This window comes from Erpetoichthys calabaricus, chromosome 9, assembly GCF_900747795.2.
Source record: "Erpetoichthys calabaricus chromosome 9, fErpCal1.3, whole genome shotgun sequence".
Classification (NCBI taxonomy): Eukaryota; Metazoa; Chordata; class Cladistia; order Polypteriformes; family Polypteridae; genus Erpetoichthys; species Erpetoichthys calabaricus.
In genome coordinates, this window is record NC_041402.2 from 32,086,425 (window position 1) to 32,111,764 (window position 25,340).

Consider the following 25,340-nt stretch of genomic DNA (forward strand, 5'->3'; position numbering starts at 1 on the left):
TCACAAGAAGAACCACAAGTGATTTGTCATCATGTGTTTCCAACAGGGGGTACACTTTCTCCCTGGGATCTGTTCTTTCTTGATGCAGAACAGACTAGAGCCAATACCCATCCCTTTTGTAAGCATGGCAGAACAATAATAAAACATGCAAAATACAGTACTAAAGGTATTTAACTTGCTTTAAATAATAATATAATGTATGATCCATTTATACATACATATTCAGGCCAAAGAGAAGCCAAGGGACAGTACAGTCATCACAGCCAGTTCTTCAAGTGGGTAAATGCTGACGACCATATGCCCCATCCGGTGGAGTATGTGACTCTTCTGACTTTGTTCTGGATCCTCATCGTTACAACCACTCGCCTATTTACATATTCAGAGAATTGTAGATATGGTCAACCACCAGACAGGCTGTCTGTACCCAATTTACAATTTCACCTGTTCTCATCATTTATGACAGACTGTGGTTTGAACCATATTGGTCAAGCAGACATCCGCACTTTTAAAATGACCTGCTTGTGTGTCCTTCACATATCTTCTGCTCATCTCTCTAGCAGTCTCCCTCTATCTCAGCTAAATTGCGTGGCCATGTGGAATCCGTACTTAAACTGGCCGCACATCAAATAGGGCAACTACCCTGCCATGCCACCTTCCATTTGTTTGTGTCATGAATCTCCCACCCTGCTGATCAGCCAAGTTGCCTCACACGTCTTTTCAGTCAGCTGGCATGCCTACATGTGTCTGGTTTCTGCTCCTATGAGTAAAAGCAGATACAATGAAATAAACAGTGATATACTGCTGACATTGGCTACAGCAGGCATTACTTGGGTCTTTTGAGAGAAGAGATCTTGCTGCCATTCCTAAAAGTGTGCCACTTGTTAAACTGGTGCCCCTTCAAAAGTGCTGCTGCTCTGCACTCATTTCAAAGTGGTGGGGCTCCAAACCCAACCAAAAATAAGGCTGTTCAAAAATGAACCCACTACATTGTCCTCCCACATTCCCATAGACACGTGCGTTAGGCTAGTGATTCCTAATTGGCTCTTTATAGGTGTGTGAGTGGTCCCTGTGATGGACAGGTGGACTTTCTTGGACTGGGCTCCTTTAACTTATGCCCCGTGCTGCTGCCGCCCCCCAACACTGAAAATGTTACCGAATGTTCGACAGCTTTCAGAGAGTGACGTCCTTCTTGGTTTGGTCTTATATTAATAGAGTAGTGCCCTGGGGTCCATGTCTGAGAGGGACACACTCCTCAGTTAGCCGAGGACTGTCAGAAGGGGCACGGGTGCAGAGACAGCAACAACAACAACAATATTTATTTCTGTAGCACATTTTCATACAAAGGATGTAGCTCAAAGTGCTTTACAACATGTCAAAGAGTTAATTACATTGAAAGAAAAACAAATTCAATTTATTAATGAATAATGAATGAATAGTATACAAAAGATAGATATATAATGCACACTTACATAAGAAAGTAGAGAAACAGGATCCTTAAAATATAGACTTGTTTTTTGTATTTAAGTTTCTAAGTGACAGTCTGATGTTAGGGGCATCGGAAAAAGATTTAAAAAAAAAAACTCCATAGTTAACCTGGAGAAAAAAAGCAAAATCTGCATGAATTGCAGGTCAAAAGACCACTGAGCCCCCTCTTTAACAGCAGCTTAAGAAAGCATGTCTCCACTTGTAAAGCCCATGAGCCTGGGTGTCTGGCTGGAGGTGAGCCTTACATGTGGACCCTGGCCTTGAGTCGGCTCTTGGGAATCGGGGATAGTTTGGCTGAAGGGTTGCTTCTGACCCCATGTGAACGGAGTGAGGTGAGGTTTTTGATGTTGTTATTTTAGTTGTTATAAATATTTATTATTATTTCTTATGGTTGCTACTACTGTTGAGTGGTAAAATTTGCCAAAGTGTTTTTCTCAGCGAAAATGCTGGATTTAATGACCTTGTTATCCAGATATTTTACTGGAAATTTGCCCAGTAGCCAGCTTAGGGCAAAATTTTTTCTTTATCCCAGCTCCCCATGATGCTTTGGAAGGCTAGTGTAACATCACTAAGCTACAGCAGCTATGCATCGAACTTTCATGCACGTGTACTGTAAAATCGATGTGGTGCCGCAAAGGGCATACATGATGTCCACACCTGACACTCAAACTTCAACCCAGCATGTGTTTACATTAAAAAAAAATAAACTTGCAGCATTTTCATTTAAGAGGCACATTAGCTGGCCATAATGAGAATATTTTTGTTATGGCAGGTCCAAACTAGCAAAAAGAAGAAAGGTTTTGCAAGTAGAAAATGAAAGCAGTTTAGAAAACAAAACAATGTCATAACTGGGAGAGCTCGTAGTCAAAAGGACACGCCAGAGAATCGAAACCAGAGAATCACACTAAAGAAGTGCAATATAATTCAAGGGTTTTTGGCAACAAGATGACCGTAAGAGTTCGGAGAAGTTAGTGAACACTTTCATGATTTCAATGTACTAATGGTGAAGCAAACTCCACAGGGTTTGCTCATTATAAGTTGCCACCATGTTGTAGCCTGTTGCCAACTACGAGTGCCAAAGGCAGAATGAAGTGTGACATCGGTGCACCACTACTTTAATAAGTGGCAGCTCGCCCACTCATGTTCACAATTTGGATCCAAATAATGACCACAACAGCAAAGATCGTTGAGAAAGGTTTGCCCCAAAATACTAAAATGTGCCCTTAGCCTCTAAAATCTAGGTCCAGTCTGCTTTAGACTTTGCGTTTAGAATGGGCTTTTCCCAAAATTTAAGCAGGCCTCTTGGCCTACACAGAGACATCAAATAAGAAAGCCCAACAGCAAAACAATTTTTATAATCTTCTATGCCAAAAAATAAAAACCAGGTTGAGAAATCTCCAGCTCTTTAAGACATATTATCAAAAGAAAAGAGGACTGTTTAAAAAAGAAGAAAGGTGAAACACGGGGTCCACATAAAAGGCAACTCAAACAACAAGTCCAAATCATAATGCAAATTTGAAAAATCACTAAACAGAGCAAAAAATTGAAAACCAGGAATCCATAAAAGTATGTACAAAAATAAATGCTCTCCAATCACTAATGCTGACCAGGAGGACACGAACCTCTGCTTGGAAATATACAGGCAGAAGGTGGTCCTCATTAAGGTGGTCCTATCCCCTGAAGCTCAATCTTAAGGGGATAGGCACATGAGTAAAAACATTACCTAAAAAAAGAATACATACAGTACATAAAGAGCCAACAAAACCATTTTCAGCTTTTTTTTATTAATTTTCTTTTGCTGCCCTTGAGGTATAATAATGTTCTTGGTGTTGCTTCTGGGGTGTTTATACCCAGGGAATCTAATTCTGTTATTATTTTCTGGATTTGAGCCTCCATTTAAAAGTTTACTTTTATTTTATATCATTTTTGAGACCGTTGTGTGTGGTCTAGATTTTGTGGGTGTTTCCATGGCATTGTATCCCAGAATGCATCAGGGTAATGCAGCAATGATGTGATCAGCAGGGCCGATGCCACCATTAAGGCGAATTAAGCATTTGCCTAGGGTGCAGATCAAAAGTGAGGGGGACACCCAGCCACACAGGTTAGTTACTGAACAGTCAGTTGGCACACTAATAAGCTTGGCCTAGTCATCTGTGAGACTATATCCCCAAGGGGAAATTCACATACTCCAGCAGCAGCATACATACAAATGTGAATTTCCCATAGTCCAAAAACATGCAGGTTAGGTGCATTGGTGATCCTAAATTGTCCCTAGTGTGTGCTTGGTGTGTGGATGTGTGTCTGTGCGCCCTGCCCAGGGTTTGTTTCCTGCCTTGCGCCCTGTGTTGTCTTGGATTGGCTCCAGCAGACCCCTGTGACCCTGTAGTTAGGATATAGTGGGTTGGATAATGGATGGATGGATTAATAAAGTATCTATCTATCTATCTATCTATCTATCTATCTATCTATCTATCTATCTATCTATCTATCTATCTATCTATCTATCTATCTATCTATCTATCTATCTATCTATCTACTGATAAAAACAATATTAAATTAATGAGTGCTAAAAACACAGTGCAAGTTTAAAAAAAATGCAAGGAGGAAAGTGCGAGGCAGGTACAAAAAACAATAATCTTGTGTAGTGTTAACGTTTACCCCCCGGGTGGTGTTGAAGAGTCGCATAATGTGGGGGAGGAACGATCTCCTTAGTCTGTCAGTGGAGCAGGACAGTGACAGCAGTCTGCCGCTGAAGCTGCTCCTCTGTCTGGAGATGATCCTGTTCAGTGGATGCAGTGGATTCTCCATGATTGACAGGAGCCTGCTGAGCGCCCATTGCTCTGCCACAAATGTCAAACTGTCCAGCTCCGTGCCTACAATAGAGCCTGCCTTCCTCACCAGTTTGTCCAGGCGTGAGGCGTCCCTCTTCTTTATGCTGCCTCCCCAGCACACCACTGCGTAGAAGAGGGCGCTCACCATGCCCGTCTGGTAGAACATCTGCAGCATCTTATTGCAGATGTTGTAGGACGCCAGCCTTCTAATGATGTATAGTCGGCTCTGTCCTCTCTTCCACAGAGCATCAGTATTGGCAGTCCAGTCCAATTTATCATCCAGCTGCACTCCCAGGTATTTATAGGTCTGTACCATCTGCCCACAGTCACCTCTGATGATCACAGGATCCATGAAGGGCCTGGTCCTCCTAAAATCCACCACCAGCTCCTTGGTTTTGCTGGCCTTCAGTTGTAGGTGGTTTGAGTCGCACCATTTAACAAAGTCCTTGATTAGGTCCCTATACTCCTCCTCCTGCCCACTCCTGATGCAGCCCACGATAGCAGTGTCATCAGCGAACTTTTACACGTGGCAGGACTCAGAGTTGTATTGGAAGTCCGATGTATATAGGCTGAACAGGACCAGAGAAAGTACAGTCCCCTGCAGCGCTCCTGTGCTTCTGACCATAATGTCAGACCTGCAGTTCCCGAGACACACATACTGAGGTCTGTCTGTAAGATAGTCCACGATCCATGCCACCAGGTATGAATCTACTCCCATCTCTGTCAGCTTGTCACTAAGGAGCCGAGGTTGGATGGTGTTGAAGGCGCTAGAGAAGTCCAGAAACATAATTCTTATAGCAGCACTGCCTCTGTCCAAGTGGGAGAGGAATCGGTGTAACATGTAGATGATGGCATCCTCCGCTCCCACCTTCTCCTGATATGCGAACTGCAGAGGGTCGAGGGCATGACGGACCTGTGGCCTCAGGTGGTGAAGCAGCAGCCACTCCATGGTCTTCATCACACATGATGTCAGAACGACAGGCCGGAAGTCATTCAGCTCACCAGGCCGTGATACCTTTGGGACTGGGGTGATGCAAGATGTTTTCCAAAGCCTCGGGATAGTTTACTAGGTTATTTTGTGACTCGTTCTCTTATTTTTTTTGGCTTTGTTTTTTGATCTGGCTTCTCAAATTTTGACAATCTGTTTCACCTTCCAGTTTTGACTTTTGCTTTGTTTTTTGACTTTGTTCTTTCTCCAGTTCTCATTCTGAAAATTTTTTACTCACTGCCATGGTAGACAGTATGACAACAACAAAATACATGAGTGCTAACATAATACACAAAACATATAACAAATCATACAAATAGCACTTCAGATGAAAATGTAGATGAGCCAAGCCAGGAATCAAACCCTGGCTAAATCATAACTACGATAAGTTTGGTTTTGGCTTGTCTTGGCCTTTGTTTAGGGATTTTGAATAGTGACTTGGCTTTAGTCATTAATGTGTACCAGACCCCTGCCTATACTCTGATGGCTTATACTACAAAGCAAACTTCCCTTTGTCTCTGCCTTTGAGACCACTCAGACATCAGCCTGAATACACACACTGCACACCCTGTCAGTTGGACCTTCATAAATTCAAACACTTTTTGTCTTGTAGAGAAAACCTGCTGCTTTGACTGCCAGCTCTGTGGCTTTCTTGGATGACAAGTTTGTCCCCTGCCTTACAAATGTGGCTTGTCAAAAATGTCTGGTGAATACGTTTGAGAAGCTGTGTGAGTCGCTTTCAAGTTCTAACTTCAGAAATGTGTTCTGATTTGTTAGGTCTGGGATACGCACTCAGCAAGGTCAGATTACAAATACAAATGGAAAAAGTGTCCTAAATGGGGTCCATTTCCAGCACTGTACCCCAGGCTCATTCAGTATTACTGAAATAACACACAGTTTCACAAGGCTGCTAGATTCATTGTAATACGTGCAGTTTGGGAAATCCACAGCAGAGCCTTGTATGAGAAACGTTCAGTGAACTCTGGCTTGGCATCAAGTCTCTCATCAGATAAGAGCTACACTCAGGTCACAGCATCCTTTCCAGCTGATGCTGATTTCCTTTTTTGCCTTTAAATAGTACAAAATACAAACGCAATTCATAAGGCGAAGGAAAAGGAGATGTAACACGTCATTGCTCACCCAAGCCTTCATCCAAAAGAAAGGAATAGTGGGAATTAATTGACTAAAGTGGGAACTCTTACCTTTTATTGGATAATGCTCAGCCATGGGCTTTGGTAGTCCTGCTGTCTAATTACAGTTAAAGTATTAAAAGATCCCGAGATACCTGAACCTGAGTAGTTCAGGATCTTGTTCATGAGTAATGAAAAAAGGGAACGTGCAACATTGGAACAGAAGTGGCTATTCTGCGGGTGACATACTGGTCCATAGTGGCAAAACAGGAGGCGAGTCTAAAGGCAAAACTCTGGACTTGACAGCTGATCTGCATCCTTGTCCTCGCCCATGGTCATAAGTGGTGGGTAAAGGCTGAAGGAATGAGGTCTCAAGTACATGCAACAGAAGTGAGGTTTCTTCTTCCGATGGCTGGGCTAACATGTGAGAGAGTGAGAAGATGAGCAACTCGCAAAGCCTCATCGAAGAGTCACTGCTCTTACAGATGGAGACGAGCCAATTGAGGTGGTTTGGGCATGTCGTAGGAGTGTGGCACCCCCTAGAGCTGCCCCAGGCCCATCCCACTGGGTGGAAATTCTGTGTCAGACTCAGTAATGCTGGAAGGATTACAACTCTTGGCTGGCTTGGGAGAGAAGGGAAGGAACAGGAAAGTCTGAGCCGGCCTGCTGCCATCACAACCCTCACCAGGAAAAGCAGTTTTAGAAAATGAGACAAGAAGAGAGATGGGAGAGGAATATACACAGGGTATCAAATAAAAATGCAAATGGACATTAGAATTTAATGCAATGGAGGTGTTGTTTTTAGAGAATAACTTTAAAAGGGATGAAAGAAGTGAGGATTACATCTGCAGTTTCATGAGTGGACAATACGAGAACAGGATGGCTACCTACCTGAAAAACAGCATAGGGGTGCATGAACTACCAGTGACAGGCAGAGCAAACCTATTAAAATGAACGAGGGTAATACATTTGTGTTAAAGACAGAAGAAGGAACAGCGCAAGAAATGCTCTCAATGGAAATGCACCATAGATCATGTCACCTTGAGGATTACAAGTATTACTCACTGTGATAATCTGTTGGCCTCAATCAGAAGTGCATACTGAAAGCCCAAGATGTAAGCAGCATGAGCTGAAATGGTACCACTCAAAAGTTCCTTAAAGGATGAGCTCAGTGGTTTTTAAGTCAGTTATTTTTTCACAATTATGGCACACACTCCCATGTCTTCAGAAGATGTTTGCACTATTGTGGCATCATTATCCCTTGTCACACGTGTACACACTGTGGGGCATAAGCTTACTAAAATGAGAAGATTGGTGTCCTTGATTATGACATCATGGCAACTTTTACTTTTCTCAGAAAAATGGGAAAACATTCAGCTTCTCTCTATCACAGACTCAAAATCACTTCCAAAAATGTCCGCTTTCCAAAACTTTGTCAAGACACAAATAGGGTTGCAAAGAATCTTTATCAAATAAAAGATTTATTCTTCACCAAAAATGTTCTCCAGTAACAATGAAGCTCAGTGGAGCACAAAGACAAAATGAAGTACTATGTAACACAAAGGCAGTCCAAATCAAACAAGTCCTAATACAGATTCCCAATACAGCAGAAGGGTGAAAAATTTTTACAAAAGTACAAAGCACAGTGAAAGACCCTCAAACTCAGCAATTCTGGAGCACATTGACATTGAACTGCCAAGAACTGTGGGAGACCCTCCACATTTATACCCAGAGGGCATTGGCAGATAGTGCCACGTCTTGGGGGACCACCCACAATGCACATGAAAAGTCACTGAGGCATTGAAACATAAACTCAATTAATAGAAAATTAACACAAATAGAATTAATACTTACAAAAGAATCAAAATATGAACATAGATGACATAAAACATGAATTGGAACCCCTGCCAAGGGAGGAACCCTGGCTGTTATAACACTCTGACCAATCAATATTAGAAAACTAGACATGTTTTTCATTACAATTCTTTGTGTTATGGTACCTTTCTTCACTTTCCACACCAGGGGCCTCATGTATAAATGGTGCATACGAACATAAATGTAGCATACGCTCATTTCCATGCACACTTCCAGATGTATAAAAACTAAACTTTGTGTAAAGCCACACAAATTTTCACAGCAGCCTCCCCCCTTGTGTACGCGCCTTTCTGAAAACGGCCAACACCCAGCATCAAAGCAGCGCTACCGTTTCTGTGTCGTTTCCCTTCTTTTTCATATTGGCATCCATGACGTAGGATTTATCAAATACACCAAAACGGATTGCATATCGTTTACAAATTTAATTCACTTGATTGTCATTCTGTGACAATATAATTGTGCACAGAATGGTCAAACTATTCCAACTACCTTCACCAACCAATATGAATACCAATTCAATTAATTTGTGGTCAATATCACATAGTACAGACCTTATATTCCTTAGTTCATTGGGCACATCTCCTACAGCATCCACTATTGCATTTTTTGACTCCAGAACAGCCAGATGGTTGCTCAGTGGTTTCCGAGGCAGAGGTGTGTGCGCAGCCAGCCCCCGAAGATGTGATTGGCACAGCAGCACCATCACTACATGGATTTGTGTCCTCGGCATGGGGGTCAGTTTTTGTAATATTGTCAGAATCAGTATAAACAGACGGTGGGCTGCGACTCACCTTTTCACGTTGACTATGCGTCTTTCTGTACTTGAATTTTAGAGTGTCTCTGCCACGCTGTACCACTCGATCAACTCACTTTTGCTGCTTATACGACTGCTTAATCCAACAAATACTACATAATTCCATGCCTACATTTTGCATTTGCTGAAATTCTTCTTTTTTCCCACATGTTTTTGCCATTGTCTTTTAACAAAGCACAGAACAGAAGGGGCTATTTATATTGATTTGCATATTCAAATATGCTAAATTCTGGGAAGAGTCGGAGTGGGGCTGAAGGTTTGTGCATGTGCTGTGAGATTTGAGTACCTCCTCAACGAAGCGACATGCCAAAAGGCGATTCCGGTGTCTGTCAAGGGCTGTTTGTCTGTCGCCGAGACAACCGTAGGTTCACAGTGCCCCATAGGTTCGCAGCATTACAGAGGTAATTGCAAGCTCACCACCTCCACATACAACTCATCTATCACCCAATGGGAACATTATAACTTGGCCACTAACGTGGCCCTGACCCTGCCCATTTGCTGTGTCTGTGTGTAGTAGAGTGGTAGCTCCAACTGAAATAAATAACTTTGCTGTTTCTGTTTCGAGCTGAATAAAGCTGGTTTTCCTGAAGCCTTTAGACTCTGCCTCATCTTTTGGGTACAAGGCAGCGACATACGCATCACAGTGCGTTAAAATTCATGTTCATTGGGATTTATAAAAGGGAAGTGCGTGGAAGTTGGTGTACGCACAGTTTTATGTATCTGGATTTTTTTGTGCATACACACATTTCCAGTGTTCTCCATACGCCATGTTTTAGTGTGAATTCTACACACAGCGTTATACATGAGACCCCAGGTCGTCTCATCATACCATCTCAAAGAAATACTAGTTAAAGCTGTCACAATGAACAGGATGATCAGCCTTTTACAAAAGAGTTGGCATGAACATAAAGCATAAGATGCAGCGTGAAAGACCTTTGGAGGTTTATATGTTTGAAAGTATGGCCAACGTGAGCTGGCTGTGTAGGTCACTTGGAATGGAGAAAAAGAAAGAGTGAGAATGAAACAGTGGGATTTGGAATGAGTGGAGTGCTGGGCAAAAAGTGGTCCAAGTCAAAGGAAGAAGTTAGGAACAGTTTGATCTTAATTAGTGGGGCCTGGGGTACATAGCTTTAATGATCAGCGGTGGATTTAAATATCGGCGACATGGGCAGTCACCCGGGGTGGCATCTTTCCTGGATGGTACAGGGTGTTCGAACCAAAAAAAAAATTAGGAAAGTTCAAGGGTGTACACTTTGCAAAGTGCACAGTATGTACACAAAAGGGTGAGCACTCCAGACACTTAGTGGCCCACTATGGACACAAGGGGGTGCTGTCTCCCCACTCCCTACCCAGGGCTCTAAATGGATTTCAACAGGCATTGTTAACAATCCACATCTTAATAATAATAATAATAATAATTCATTACATTTATATAGCGCTTTTCTCAGTACTCAAAGCGCTATCCACACAGGGAGGAACCGGGAAGCGAACCCACAATCTTCCACAGTCTCCTTACTGCAAAGCAGCAGCACTACCACTGCGCATCTTCTAAATCAAGAGCTAGTTGAAATAGTTATGGTTGATGGGTCTTTATTTGGACTTTCTGGACTGGAGCCTGTGTGACTTGACTAAACAATAAAAAGCAACTTTAAGCCACAAAGCAAACTGGTGTGATTTAAAGACATTACAATGCAAGCAGCACTTTTCTTGGAGGTCCGGAAGAGAGATCCTAAGTGTCCTGTATAAGAGGTTCACAAATGTTGGTGTTGTTCTGCAGAGAATAGTGTTGTGTGGACCACTGCAACTTCTTTCAGATGGAGTTTTGTATTTTTATTCTTGTTGCATTTCTGTTGTTTCATGGATTTTTTTTTTCTTATTGGGGTTTTTTCTTTTCGGTGTGTTTTTTTTGTTGTTTTTTAGATAGCTGCTTACCTCAAACTTGGTTTTTGTCTGAGGCTTGTGCAAGATGCTGCTTCCTTTGTTCTGTGTAAATTGGTTTACTTACTACTCTGTACAAACAGACATGCAAGTTAGGTGCATTGGCGATTCTAAATTGTCCCTAGTGTGTGCTTGGTGTGTGTGTGTATGCATCCTGCGGTGGGCTGGCGCTCAGCCCAGGTTTTGTTTCCTGCCTTGCGCCCTGTGTTGGCTGGGATTGGCTCCAGCAGACCCCTGTGACACTGTAATTAGGATATGGCGGGTTGGATAATGGATGGATGGATATTATACATGATCTATTGCAGCAAGCCCCTTATCCTTTTGTCCATTACATACTATCAAGCCCATGAAAATAGCATATCACATTGTATGAATGTGCGCAACATGCCATGGAGTTCAAGCCAGTGTTCAATTTAACAATTTAATGTATGTCTAGGAACACAACATTACTTATCTTTGGAGGGCTCATCTTACACTCTCGGGCTGGAAGAAAGAAAAAGAGAGGCTAGTAGCTGTGTCACACTGCCACCTGTCCCCCTGGTTTACTTCTTGAGCTGAGCCTTTGACGTGCTCCAGTACAAAGTACAGGACAAAATTCTCTTTTGAGAGATGAGGGGTACGTCGGGAAAAAAATGTTCAGTGTGGAAATGCCAGGCATGAGGAAAAGAGGAAGGCCAAAGATGAGGTTTATGGATGTGGTGAGTGTAGACAAGAAGGCAGTCGGTGTGGCAGAAAAGGATGTAAAAGACAGGGATAGATGGAGACGGATGGTCCGCTGTGGCCACCCCTGAATAGAAGCAGCTGAAAAAAGAAGATTAGAAACCTCGAGTCCTGTTCAAAACAATACACATTATGCTTACTGCTCCTGACACTCTTATCTATGCTGTAGGCACTGATAATTTTCAATTTTTTCTTACTGGTAAAATTGATAAGATTAGATCTTTTATTACTTCATCTGTCTCAGTTCCTTTATTTTACCCAACTTGTGATGTAGTCTTTAGTCAATGTGACAAGATTTGCCTTTTTTCTCTTGCAAAAACTGTATCCAAAATGAAGCCCTCATCCTGGCCCTTGAAGTAATTTCAGCTCGTCTCTTTAAAGAGATTTTTCAAATTACCTGTATTGGCCCAACTCTGTGGCTTAAGATAAATCTTTAATAATAATAATAATAATAATAATAATAATAATTCATTTTATTAAAGGTAACTTTCAAGGTACTCAAGGACACCTTACAAAAGTAAAAGAAAACAATAAAATAAAATAACATTATGTAAATATAATAATACAAGTGCAAACACCATACAGTCAAGCAGCAAAATCAGGGCAGTAGGCAAGTCTAAAAAGGTAAGTTTTAAGTCTGGATTTGAAAATTGGAAAGTGAATCAATGCTGCAGATATCTTGAGGAAACGAGTTCCAAAGACGAGGAGCAACAACACTAAAAGATCTAGACGCCATGGTAAATAAATGAGCAGAGGTCATAACAAGGAGATTTGAAGAAAAAGATCTAAGAGTACAAGAAGGCGTATAAATGTGTTACAGATCTGAGAGATATTAGAGTGGCAAGTTGTGAAGAGCTTCGAATGTTAATAGCAAAATCTTGAAATCAATGAGATGTTTCACAAGAAGCCAGTGGAGTTCACATAGAACCGGAGTAGTGTGTTTGATGGAGGTGGTTCTGGTAATAACATGAGTAGCAGAATTGTGAACCAGCTGAAGCCTGTGCAAAAGCTTGTGAGGAAGGCCAACCAGTATAGAATTACAGTAATCAATATGAGATGTTATCAACGCATGTACTGTACTTGGGTAGCAGTACTATTAGGTGTAAGAAATGGATGAAGATGGTTTATAATAATAATAATAATACATTTTATTTATACAAGGCACCTTTCAGAGAACTCAAGGACACCGAACAAACAATAAATAAATAAATAAATATAAACAACTTAAAACATCAGAAAATCTAAAAATTAAAACCAAACAAAACCACTGTAATTAGAAGGAAAAAGAAAAAGCCATTTTAAACAGATGCGTTTTAAGTTTGCATTTGAAAAATGAATATGATTTGATGTTTCTGAGCTCGGTAGGTAATGAATTCTAGAGCTTGGGAGCAGAACGGCTGAAAGCTCTGCTCCCCATGGTGGTTAGACGGGCGGGAGGGACAGTCAGATGGGTGGAGGAAGAGGATCTAAGGTTACGGGATGGAATGGCAACATGAAGAAGGTCAGACAGATATGGAGGGGCGAGGTTATGAATGGCCTTAAATGTTAATAGCAGAATCTTAAAATCAGTTTGAAACTTAATTGTGAGCCAATGAAGCTGCTGCAAGACCGGAGTAATATGGTGAATAGATGAGGTTCGAGTAATGATGTGTGCTGCAGAATTCTGGACTAACTGAAGCTTATGAAGGGAGACCAAAGAGGAGTGAATTGCAGTAGTCCAGCCGAGAAGTGACAAGACTATGAACAAGAATGGCAGTGGTATGGAGGGTGAGGGAGGGGCGAATGCGATTAATATTACGTAGGTGGAAGTAAGCAGACCGGGTGATGTTATTAATGTGACATTGGAAAGATAGAGTACTGTTGAGGATGACACCCAGACTCTTGACCTAATGTGATGGGGAAACAACAGAGTTATCAATAATAAGAGAAAGATTATTGGTTTACGAAGGTGAAAATTTGCACGCTTTGTCTTGTTATTGGTGCGCCGTTTGAACCCTTTAACTATGTAGTGGTCCATCATGAGCTTAAAGACCATGGACTAGACCTGAGATCCTTTACTAGTTCCCATCCTGTTTCTAAATTGTCCTTGAGGTTGGGAGTATGCACTGATAGCACATTGCCACACACACCACACGACGAACCACCTGGATTGGGACCCAAGTACAGCGGGTGACACCTCAGCACCACACTGGAGCAGTGTGAGGTTTTTTATGGTGGCTGCAGTAAGTTGGAGGACCTGCTTGCAGGGCTGGATGCAGATTAACGTCATACCCAGGATGAAGCAATGGCAGGTTAAGGGCCTTGCTGAAGCTTCAGAGCCACCACTCCACCTATTGTCTTTGTTAATAATAATATTCTGGAATCATTCCAGTCAGGCTCAGAGCTTCACATAGTACATCGTCTGCTATTTTGAAGATTGTAAATGGCTTGTCACTTGCTGGCCATTTTGAATTTTCTGGATTTAACTGCTGCTTTTGATATGGTTGATCATACCATACTCCTTGAAAATTGTGCTGGCATCCAGGGTACAGTGCTGGACTGGTTTGTCTCTTACTGTAATCACAGAACCTTTTCTGTCAACATTGAAAATCAGTTCTCCTCATGTGGAGTCCCACTGGGCTCTTTTTTAGGGCCTATTCTTTTTTTCAGTTTCTATGCTACCTTTAGGACAGTACACTAGGAAACACAATATTTTCTGTCATGTTTATGCTGATGATTTACAGCTTCATTTTCTGTGAAACCTAACAATGTCTGCATGTTGAGGACTTTTTTGACTGCTTGGTAGAGATTAAAGGCTGGTTGGCACATCATTTTCTCCAGCTAAATGAAAGTAAATCTGAGGTGATGCTGTTTTCTCTGCCTAATAGTATTGCAAACAAGTAAACTCTGTCATCTAGGGTAGCTTTTCTCAGCTTATAATGATCTCTGTATTGGTGAAGCCAATATATGGATTTAGAGGAAGTGATCCAAGCATTTACTGTATATCTTCCTGTTTAGACCCTTGGAATTCTCTGCATTTGGTGTAAGTATTGGACTGGAGGGCCTGGCATCCCGACTGGGGTCGGAGATAACTTTCTACCCTGGTAAGAGACCATAATGGATGGTGCACAGGAATAGAGGCACACCTCGTCTGGGATGTTCATCAGTTTATATCCCAAATAATAGATGGATAAGGGACGGAGGGATTGAATGAACAATTCGTCCCCCAGCACAATAGGTGGTAGTGCTCCTCTTGCTGGAGCCCAGTTTGGACACCCATGTTGTTGCCTGGGAGTTGTATTATGGATATTTGACCCTGTTTGGGGTACTTGGATACTGCAGGTGGCCAGGTGGGAACTTCCATATGACCCTGAAGGACGTTGTGACACCTTAAACTCTCCTGAGTCCACGATTAAAGGAAGCAGTGGATAACACTCATGGAGGACTGACGGAAGGTGACTAATTGTGCGTCTTATTATTGTGCTGGACTGATTTTGCTTTGTAAGGGAGATATGTTAAATAAATATCATTTTATTTTACCTGAAATTGTGTTCGGCTGAGTTGTTTCTAGTGTTCAGGGCTCTGGGTTGCCCCCTGGTGGCCACAATGGGTACCATTCAGTCATCTTTGCTATGTCTGCAATTGGTACAGAATATTGTGGCGAGATTATTGACTGGCAATAAGAAAAGAAGTCCCATCACTTTGGATTTAGGTTCCCTTCACTGGCTCCAAGCTCATTTTAGGATTCATTTTGAACTATTAAGTTCTTGTTTTTAAAGCTTCAAATGGCTTTGCCATCACTTTGATGTCATTGTCAAGGATGTCATTTTTGAAGAATAGGGTCACATATCTGTATTAACTTGGTCAAAATATTCAGGTATAATGTTTGACAAAATATTTGTGGTGGTATCCCTGTCATGTGAAACGACAATTTTCCCTCAGGGATTAATAAAATACAGTATATATAACAAAAACTCCCTTTCCTTATTTTCATGCAATTCTCTCTCTGCCTTCCTTGTGTATAATGGCTGTTTTGTGGGAAAGTGGAAGTGAATTATCAATTACTTGGATAAACTCCGGGAAATCCACTTCTTCTGTTTTTCTCGGTCCTCATTGTGCTGAGTTTCCTTTTCATAATTCTCAGGAGGTGCATTGATACCATTTGTTGCACTAGCACTTTCTTTTAAATAGGATGCCATTTTGGATGTTTTTCCTTTTATTTTTATTCAATTTCTTCCTAACTTTTCTTAAAATTATCTCTGCTCAGATGTTTACTTTTAAACATTTTGCGGACATTTCAAACACAACATTAGCCACGTGATGCAACACCACTAGTGTGACACCATTTATTAAAGAAAGGGAACCAAAGCAGGACACATTTTAGGTCAGATAAGCTTGTGCAGCAAACAGTATATGGACACCAAAATGAAGCCTACAGTCATCCACTCTCCATTGGCAAGCATTGCCATTAGAAGGGGATCACATTGTAGGATGCCACTTTTCCCACAAATCAGAACATACAATTTCTGTTCTTCTAGATCTTTCACAGTCAACTGTAAATGCGATTATTGTGAAGTGGAAGCACTGAGGAGTAACAACAGCTCTGTCATGAGGTAGAAGGCCATACAAACTCATAGAGCAGGGCCACCAAGTTCTGAAGAACATCAAAATCAACTCTCCTCTGTCACATCACTCACAACAGTTTCAAAATATCTCTGGAAGAAACATCAGCACAAGAACTGTGTGTAAGGAGTTTCGTGAAATGGGCTTCTGTGGCTGAGCAGCTGGCCACAAGAATAAGGCCAACCATTGGCTGGAGTGTTCTCTGAAGTGATGAATCAAGTTTTCCTATCTGACAGTCCGATGGACGAATCTGGGTTTGAGTGCTACCTTCCGCACTGCAGAGTGCCTGCTATAAAGTTTAGTGTAGGAGGCATAAGGGTCTGGGGCTGTTTTTCTAGGTTTGGGCTCAGCCTCTTGGTTCCAGTAAGTGGTACTGTTTGTGCTACAGCATACAAGACATTTTAATCAATTGCACACTTTCAAATTAGTAGCAAGAGTTTGGGGAAGGCCTTTCTCTGTTCCGCGATGATTGTGCCCCTGTGCACAAAAACATGGAGGAGCTTAAGTGACCTGCACAGAGCCCGGGCCTCAACCCAACTGAACACCTTTGGGATGAATTGCAATGCCGATTGTGAACCAGGTCTTCTCGCCCAGCATCACCTCACAAATACTCTTTTGGCTGAATAGACACAAGTCCCCACACACTGCAAAATCTTTTGGAAACCCTTCCCAGAGCCAGGCTGTTATAATTATAAATGGGTGGTCCTGGGGGGGACACTATATTAAAGCTCATGGTTTTGGTAAAAGATGACAAACAAGCTTATGTAGGTGGGATGGTCAGGTGTCCACAAACTTTTGTCCATATAGCATATCTGTGCTTCCATATACCGTACGAGAATCTCTTATTTCGGCCTTACTTAATCTATAGAGCAGTGAATCTTAAACTTTTTTTTTCTCACAACCTAATTTTCCCTTTAGTCGCTGTGGAGCATTATCCAGGGGATCTATACCCCTTGGAGAATCACTGCTGATTGACCTCACTCCCCCTTGGAAAATCTCCAACAATCGACATCCGGGGTGGTGGAGGTTGACCCTTGGAGATTCGGCCCCTAATCATCCCCCCTTGGAGAATCAGTGTCTAACATCAACCATCCCCTTTGGACAATCGGCAATGACATTTTGCGTGGGCGGGTTGGGTCGTTTTCCCCTTGTGAGCAGTGACCCATCGTGGTGCATTCTGCAAACCTTTCTCATTCAAGACTATTGTAATTCACGACTCCGCACCACCCATGTACAGATATCACACGACCCATAGTTTAAGAAACACTGCTATAGAGTAATCAGTTTATGGAAGCCACTAGATATTATAAAGTTTAGAGATCTCTATTAATAATGCATTTACATTCTTTGAACTATTACACTTTAAATTTAATGTAACAGTGTCACACTATTTCCTTTATATACAAACTAGCCATCCCCCTTTTTTTTATTGGATTTTGTTTTGTCATTGTGTTTTGTTCTTTGAAGTAAAAAAGAACAACACCGTATGTCTACTGATCTTTACCTTATGTGCCATCTTCTCGTAGTCACCGTCACTCTAAGGTCCTTTGCATCGCGCAGCTCTGACTGAAGGCCCGGTGAGTATTTTTTACAATATGAACTCACACATATTTATCAAGTGGCTCAGAGTCACACAGTGAGTCACAGGCAAGGTGACAAGGCAATCAAACTGATAAAGAAGGAACCAGAGGCATTTTTATTTTTTGTCTTTTATCTTTATCTGATATTACAGATTCTTCTTTAGCATTCATTACAGTAAACTCATTCTTTGAAATGTTAATAACTTGAGACATAAATAGAAATTTCCCTTTAGGAGTAAAGCAAGCTGCGTTCTTTTAAATCTCAAAGGAACTGCCAGAATAGATACATTTATTTTCTCATATAAAGACATTATATGTACAGTACAGCATATTATGCAAAGAAGTGCAAAGAAAGAATTACTCAGATGAATTAGACAGATAAATGCATGAGTCCATGAAACACAAGTCATGAAGAGACTCTGAAACAAAGAAAAAGGGTTGGGGGTGCCGAAGTGATCCCCGTTTAATGTCCTGAAAAAAAAAAAGACTTTTGCAAAATAATGCAGTAAGGTACCATCGAGTTGGCATTATTTTATGCCATCTCTTAGCAGACATCTACCTTTCCTGAGCTCCCGGTCACAAATGACGACTTCCTTTCAGGTCAGGTAGCTTTCATGGAAGCGGGATTGTTGTGATGTGAGATTTTACATATAACTTGATGAATATTTTGTACTGTATATCTTTATTTGTAATTTAGACAAAGCAGTGTAATTTAGTGTTCACATTAGGAATGGGTCTGTTTGAATTTTACGACAGGATTTGGGGAATGTGTGTTTTAAACAAGTTTGGCAAGTGTTTCTTTGCTAAAATCATTTCTACCCCCGCAAATGAGCTAAGGTGTACTTTAACATATGGTTTGGGGGCAGGTGTTAAGTTGTTCTATTTCCCCCATTGGTCTGAAGTATGGCTGTTTGGTCAGAAGCCTTTAAGTACCATGATGTGCTATTGGCTCTCGGGATTGGACAGAACATCTATAAATGTATGTGCTTAACCTCAGTATCTCTCTCTTACCAACCAACATATGATGAAGAAGTATCTCTCTTGCTACCCTGAAGAGAACACAATGAACAGCACAGCTCAGCAGCCATTTTGAACAGACATGTGGCTGAAAGCTAAGCATCAATGATGCCTTAACTAGAGACATTTAAGTAACCAGAAGTCTGTGTGCCACCTGAACTACATATCATCATTTAATCAGGTTGTATGGTTGTCAATATTCAAATGTACTTTGCATTTTGTTATTATTTATGAATATTATCAATAATACTAATACATTGTTTAAACTGTAACTTAACTTCTGCTTGTCTTTTACTATTTCTAATTGCCTAAGTTTATAGATATAGAAGGGAAGGTGGGGATAAGTTATATACAATAATACCTTATAAACAGTGGTAAGTCTGTGAGATTAGGCATTCTAAGGCTACATATTAATAATACAATAGGGGAAAGTAGAGTAATATATATATTTCTCTACCAAGACAAAACAATTGGCGTAGTCCGGCAGGATTTTGTGGTAACCATTGTTTTGCACCTTGTCAGACAAAAGAGGGATGATACGTGGAAGTGATGTCAGAGTCGGAAATTGGGTTAATTAAAGCAGGTGTTACATTCAAACTCTTCCCCGAATTTTTAACCAATCCCATATCCACAAGGCACTCCGTATGCTCATGTTTCTGACAAGATTGAGATGTTGAAAAATGTCAGTGTCACACAAACGTACAAGGAGGGAAAACAAACAGGAATGTGAGAGCTTACTGGAACGAGAGCTCATCCCTTTTTAAAGCTGGTAATGCAGCTCCCATGTGGTTATGGAGTAGAACTGTAAACCAAGAGGCTGCGGGTTCAGGCCCACCAATGACTCACTGCGTGGTTCGGAGACAGTCAGTTCAGACTCAGATAGTCAAACTATGGAGACATTAGGGGTCCAGTACACTTATAAAGAATAAAGAGTGAATAAAGAAGACTGTAAACCCCAAAGATGCTAGTTCAATCCTCACCACTGTCACCCTGTGTCAGGCCAAATGTGATATGGAAATAATTGTACTACATTTGTGAAGAGAGCAAGTGACAGATTGGGGATGTCTGTCAACACAGGTCATGGAGGATTACGGCCTCTCCAAAGAAGTATAAAGCAGGAAGGTGGGGCGCCAATCCATTGTAAAGCCCACTAATGCTCACAACTATGCAAGGGTCCAATCTGGAATCACCAGTTTACCTAACTAGGTTATCGTTGGGAATGTAGAGGGAAAGCTGGAGTACTCCGATGAACACCCACAAAGACATGGCAAGAGCTCCACATAGAGAATCACCAGGCATGAGATTGAAATCTGGGAAACATGATCTGTGAAGCTGATGTCACATTACACGACTTTAGTGTCAAACTTGGAGAGTGCAATTGCTGATCGCTTTGTCAGTTTGAGTTAAACTCCCCATTAAATATTCAGTTCAGTTTATTTTTGCAGAGCCTCTCTTCAGTGAGTGCAGGCATAGAGTGCTGTGACAGGTACTCAGGTAACAATGTAAATATAGAATTTACCAGTTTACATGCCTAGAAATCGCATTACTAAATGATGACTTTCCAGCACAGTTTCGCATCTCCAGAGTGTTGCATGGTCTCTTCCCTTTTCTCATAGTCAATGATCTGCATCACACAGAGCCAATGGCATTGCACAGGATTTACAAGTGCAATGAGTTCAACCACAGTTTTGACCCGCTTTTTCTTTTTTCTATTGTGTCTTTGCCTGTAAAATGTGAAACACCAAACAGATGAGCCTCCCTTCTGTTTGTGAGGTCCAGAATATCCATGCACTTCATTCCTGGGTGCTGCATTATCCACGTTGTACTTCCAGATAAGTGCTCGTTGGCTGTCAGCTGTCACAATGGGTTGACTTTGTTGGCGTGAGTCATAGGTGAGGTCAGTTGAGTTGATTTGCCAAGTATGTCACACTACACAACAGAAGAGCACAGAAGAACACAACAAATGCCCCCCGGTTTGCTGAAAATCGCTATAAAGTCATGTAATGTAACATACTAACCACTGTGCTGTGTGCCACCCAATAGGTTTCTGTCAACTCATTTTCATATTGTACTTTAGCTACTCACTTTTTTTCCTCTGTGACTCTGAAAAGGACAAAATGGACACCAGAATGGATTTAAATCACTAAACAGAAGAAGAAGACAAATGGATTTAAATGGATTTTTTGATTTTCTACTTGAACCCATTAACAAAAGATTGTTTTCCCTCAAGCGCTGCTGTCTCGCAGTTAGGAGACCTTGGTTCGCTTCCCGGGTCCTCCCTGCGTGGAGTTTGCATGTTCTCCCCGTGTCTGCATGGGTTTCCTCCGGGTGCTCCGGTTTCCTCCCACAGTCCAAAGACATGCAGGTTAGGTGCATTGGCGATTCTAAATTGTCCCTAGTGTGTGCTTGGTGTGAGTGTGTGCCCTGAGGTGGGCTGGCTCCCTGCCCGGGGTTTGTTTCCTGCTTTGCGCCCTGTGTTGGCTGGGATTGACTCCAGCAGACCCCCGTGACCCTGTAATTAGCATATAGCTGGTTGGATAATGGATGGATGGATGGATGGATGGATGGATGCTTTCCCTCAAACTGAAATTCTATTTTCATGTTACTTATTAATAGTCCAGATGTTAAACAGCAGTGAAACTGGTCAGGAGCCTTAATGGACATTCTCTGTAGTGGGGCCTGAGAAGAGTCACGAGCTAATGGCTCATTTAATATGACAAGACCACATGTGTAGTGCATTTGCACTCAGTTACTGTTTCAGTCTTAGTATTTCGTCCAAATTTATTATCATGAATATTAAGCCGGACAATGACTCCTATTGAACAGATTACACGTTCAATGTCCTTTAGACCTTTCTTTGTGTTGTAAACACAGAAGCAGCTACCTTTACCTCTGAGATGTAATTATTGTCTCTCATGTCATTCCAGCTGTCCTTATGCTGGATGTTTTTATTGATGAACTTCACCAAATCAAACTCCATGCAACTGACACTGTTTTGAATATGAAATTGTTTTTTGCTTACATGCTTACTTACTGAAATATCGCAAAGATTTATAGCCTTTGGCAGCACAGCAAAAACTGTACCTAGAAGCAGGGGCAGTGCTTGAAATTCTTCTCTGCTGTGGTTTACGTAAAGCTGCATGGCATGATGAGAGGACAGGCCTATTTAATTTGATACTCTTTGTTTTAAACACTACTTTGCTTTACTTAGTTTGACACTTCCCAAACATTTCAGATATTATTATGGGAAATTAAATAGGTATCTCTCGGTAATAAGCTTGTTTCCTTGTGTGTACACTTAATTTAATTAGTAACTGGTAAATTCTATATTTACATTTTACCTGAGGACCTGTCACAGCACTCTATGCCTGCACTCACTGAAGAGAGGCTCTGCAAAAATAAACTGAACTGAACATTTAATGAGGAGTTTAACTCACTGGATATATCAGAGTCCTTCAGCTGTTTATTAAGGTCTTCTGCAAGCACATTCATGATGTCTTGTGCCCTTTATTATGGGCTGTACAGTATGGTAAACCAAATGAAGAATTAGAGCTTACCTCAAAATGTATCCCAGAAATGCACTTCTAGATAGCTGAAAATAATTTCCTGCGAAAAATGAGATATCTTGATGTATTACAATACATTTCAAAATAACTGTCTTATTGAAAGCACAGGAAATCTTACAACCAGTCATTTTAGAATAACTTGGGGGTCTACATCATTGACAGGTTGGACTGCTCTCATAACACAGAGAAACTACGGTATATAAGAAACAGCAGGGCAGGCTCGTTTTTCTCAGGAGACTGTGCTTACTTAATGTGGAAGTGACATCCTTCACATCTTCTATAACTCTGTGATGGCCAGTGCAATTTTCTACACTGCAGTGTGTGGGGCTGGTAACATCACTTCAAGGGAGGCCCACCAAATCAACAAGCAGTAATTAAAAGGGCAGGCTCAGTTAAACGACACACTGTGGACCCCCTGGAGGTAGTAGAGGTGGATGAGAAAATAAAGACAAAACTGACAGCCATCATGAGCAATGCTGCACATCCTCTCTATGACAGCCTGCCAATGAAGGCTTTCAGCCAACGAATTATCAAACCGTGCCCATTTAAGCCTTTCTAGTGCCTCATTGTGACCACGCTCTGCTCTTAGCCAAGTCAGAACATTTTGTGTCTATCTATTATATAGTTCCTTTTATATTATCTATCTATCTATCTATCTATCTATCTATCTATCTATCTATCTATCTATCTATCTATCTATCTATCTATCTATCTATCTATCTATCTATCTATCTATCACTGAAACATAAACATAACATTCTCAAATCCACTTAACACAATACATTGTCTTGGGGAAAAGCCTATGTTGGCATCTGATAGCGTCAGGCGGAAGGTGAGAACCTGCCCTGGAGTGAATGCCATTTCATTACAGGGTACCAACAATATGCTGCATTACAGTGCCTATAAAATGTTTTTTTCACATTTCATTGTTATACAACATTGAATCACAATTGATTTAGTTTGGCTTTTTTAACACTGATCAATAGAATAGTGCCCTCTTTTACGCAGTGGTGTGCTGGGGAGGCAGCTTAAAGAAGACGGACGCCTCACGCCTGGACAAACTGGTGAGGAAGGCAGGCTCTATTGTAGGCGTGGAGCTGGACAGTTTGACATCCATGGCAGAGCGACGGGCACTGAGCAGGCTCCTGTCAATCATGGAGAATCCACTGCATCCACTAAACAGGATTATCAAACCGTGCCCATTTAAGCCTTTCTAGTCCCTCATTGTGACCACGCTCTGCTCTTAGTCAAGTCAGAACGTTTTGTGTCTATCTATTATATAGTTCCTTTTATATTATCTATCTATCTATCTATCTATCTATCTATCTATCTATCTATCTATCTATCTATCTATCTATCTATCTATCTATCTGTCTATCTATCTATCTACAGTGCATCCAGAAAGTATTCACAGCGCATCACTTTTCCACCTTTTGTTATGTTACAGCCTTATTCCAAAATGGATTAAATTCATTTTTTTCCTCAGAATTCTGCACACAACACCCCATAATGACAACCTGAAAAAATCTATCTATCTATCTTATCTAGTCATGTGAAAAAGGTGAGTACACCTCACGAAATGTCTTCTCTTTTTTAAGATATGTGGACATATCAAGGTTTGATCTCCATTTAAACAGTAACTTTAGGTGATGTAATTGAAAAAAATGAAATTGTTCACTGCAAAAATGTATTTAGAGAAGAATGAACAGATATGCCATATTCACCTTTGGAAAAAGGAAGACTACTCTTGGCTCTATCCGCTGGTATTGCTCCGCCAAGCTGACATTTCCTCTAACTTTCTAGCTGTATCTGACATCGACTGCAACAGAGTCTTTCAGTATTTCCCACTCCTAAATGCCAAATTTTTTCTGTCAATGTTCGAGGGGTGTCTTGCATGCACATCCCATTTCAAATCCCCCCCACAGAATCTCAAAGGGATTCAGAGCCGGGCTTTTACTTGGCCATTCCAAAACCCTTCATTTCTTTGTTCATTTTCAGTAATTTCTTAGTGGGTTTACTGGTATGTTTAAGGTCACTGTCACACTGTAAGGTCCAATATTGATTGAGCTTCAGTCTTCTGACTGATGGTGTCACATTATCCACAAGCACCTTCTGGTACAATGAAGAATTCATTATAGATTCTATGATGGTGAGCTGTCCTGGCCAGATGCAGAAAGCAGCCTCAGACCATAGCATATTCACCAGCATGCTGTACAATTGGTATCAGGTTCCACTGTATAAATACCATCTTTGGTTTTCACTATACATGTCTTGTGATACTTTGGACAAATAACTATTTTTCCTAATCTGTCCAGAGCACATTGATCTAGAAATCCTGGTCTTTGTCTAGGTGTTAATGAACGAACCTTAGTCTTGCCCTGATGTTCTTTCTGGAGAGTAAAGGTTTCCTTCAGACATACCTCTCACATAAATCTAATTTGTGCAGCCTCTTTCTATAGGTAGACTCATGCACTTTGACATCAACAGTGGCAAGTGCTCTGTGTGATAAAATTCTTGAAGTTCTTAGAGATTTCTTTCAGCTTCAAGTATTCTCTCGAGCTGAACTTGCTGGGACAACCTGGCCTGGCCAAGTTGACATTGGATTGAAATCTTCTCTACTTGTAGATGATTTTCCGGACAGTGGAATGGTTGATTTTCACTTGTTTGGAGATCTTTTCCAACCCCTTTCCAGGCCTCAGAGAGCTCTTTCAATCACTGCATGGTGGTAACACACACTTCAACAACAATGAACAAACTAAACTAAATGTCTAAGGTTTAAATATGGCAGGTTCTC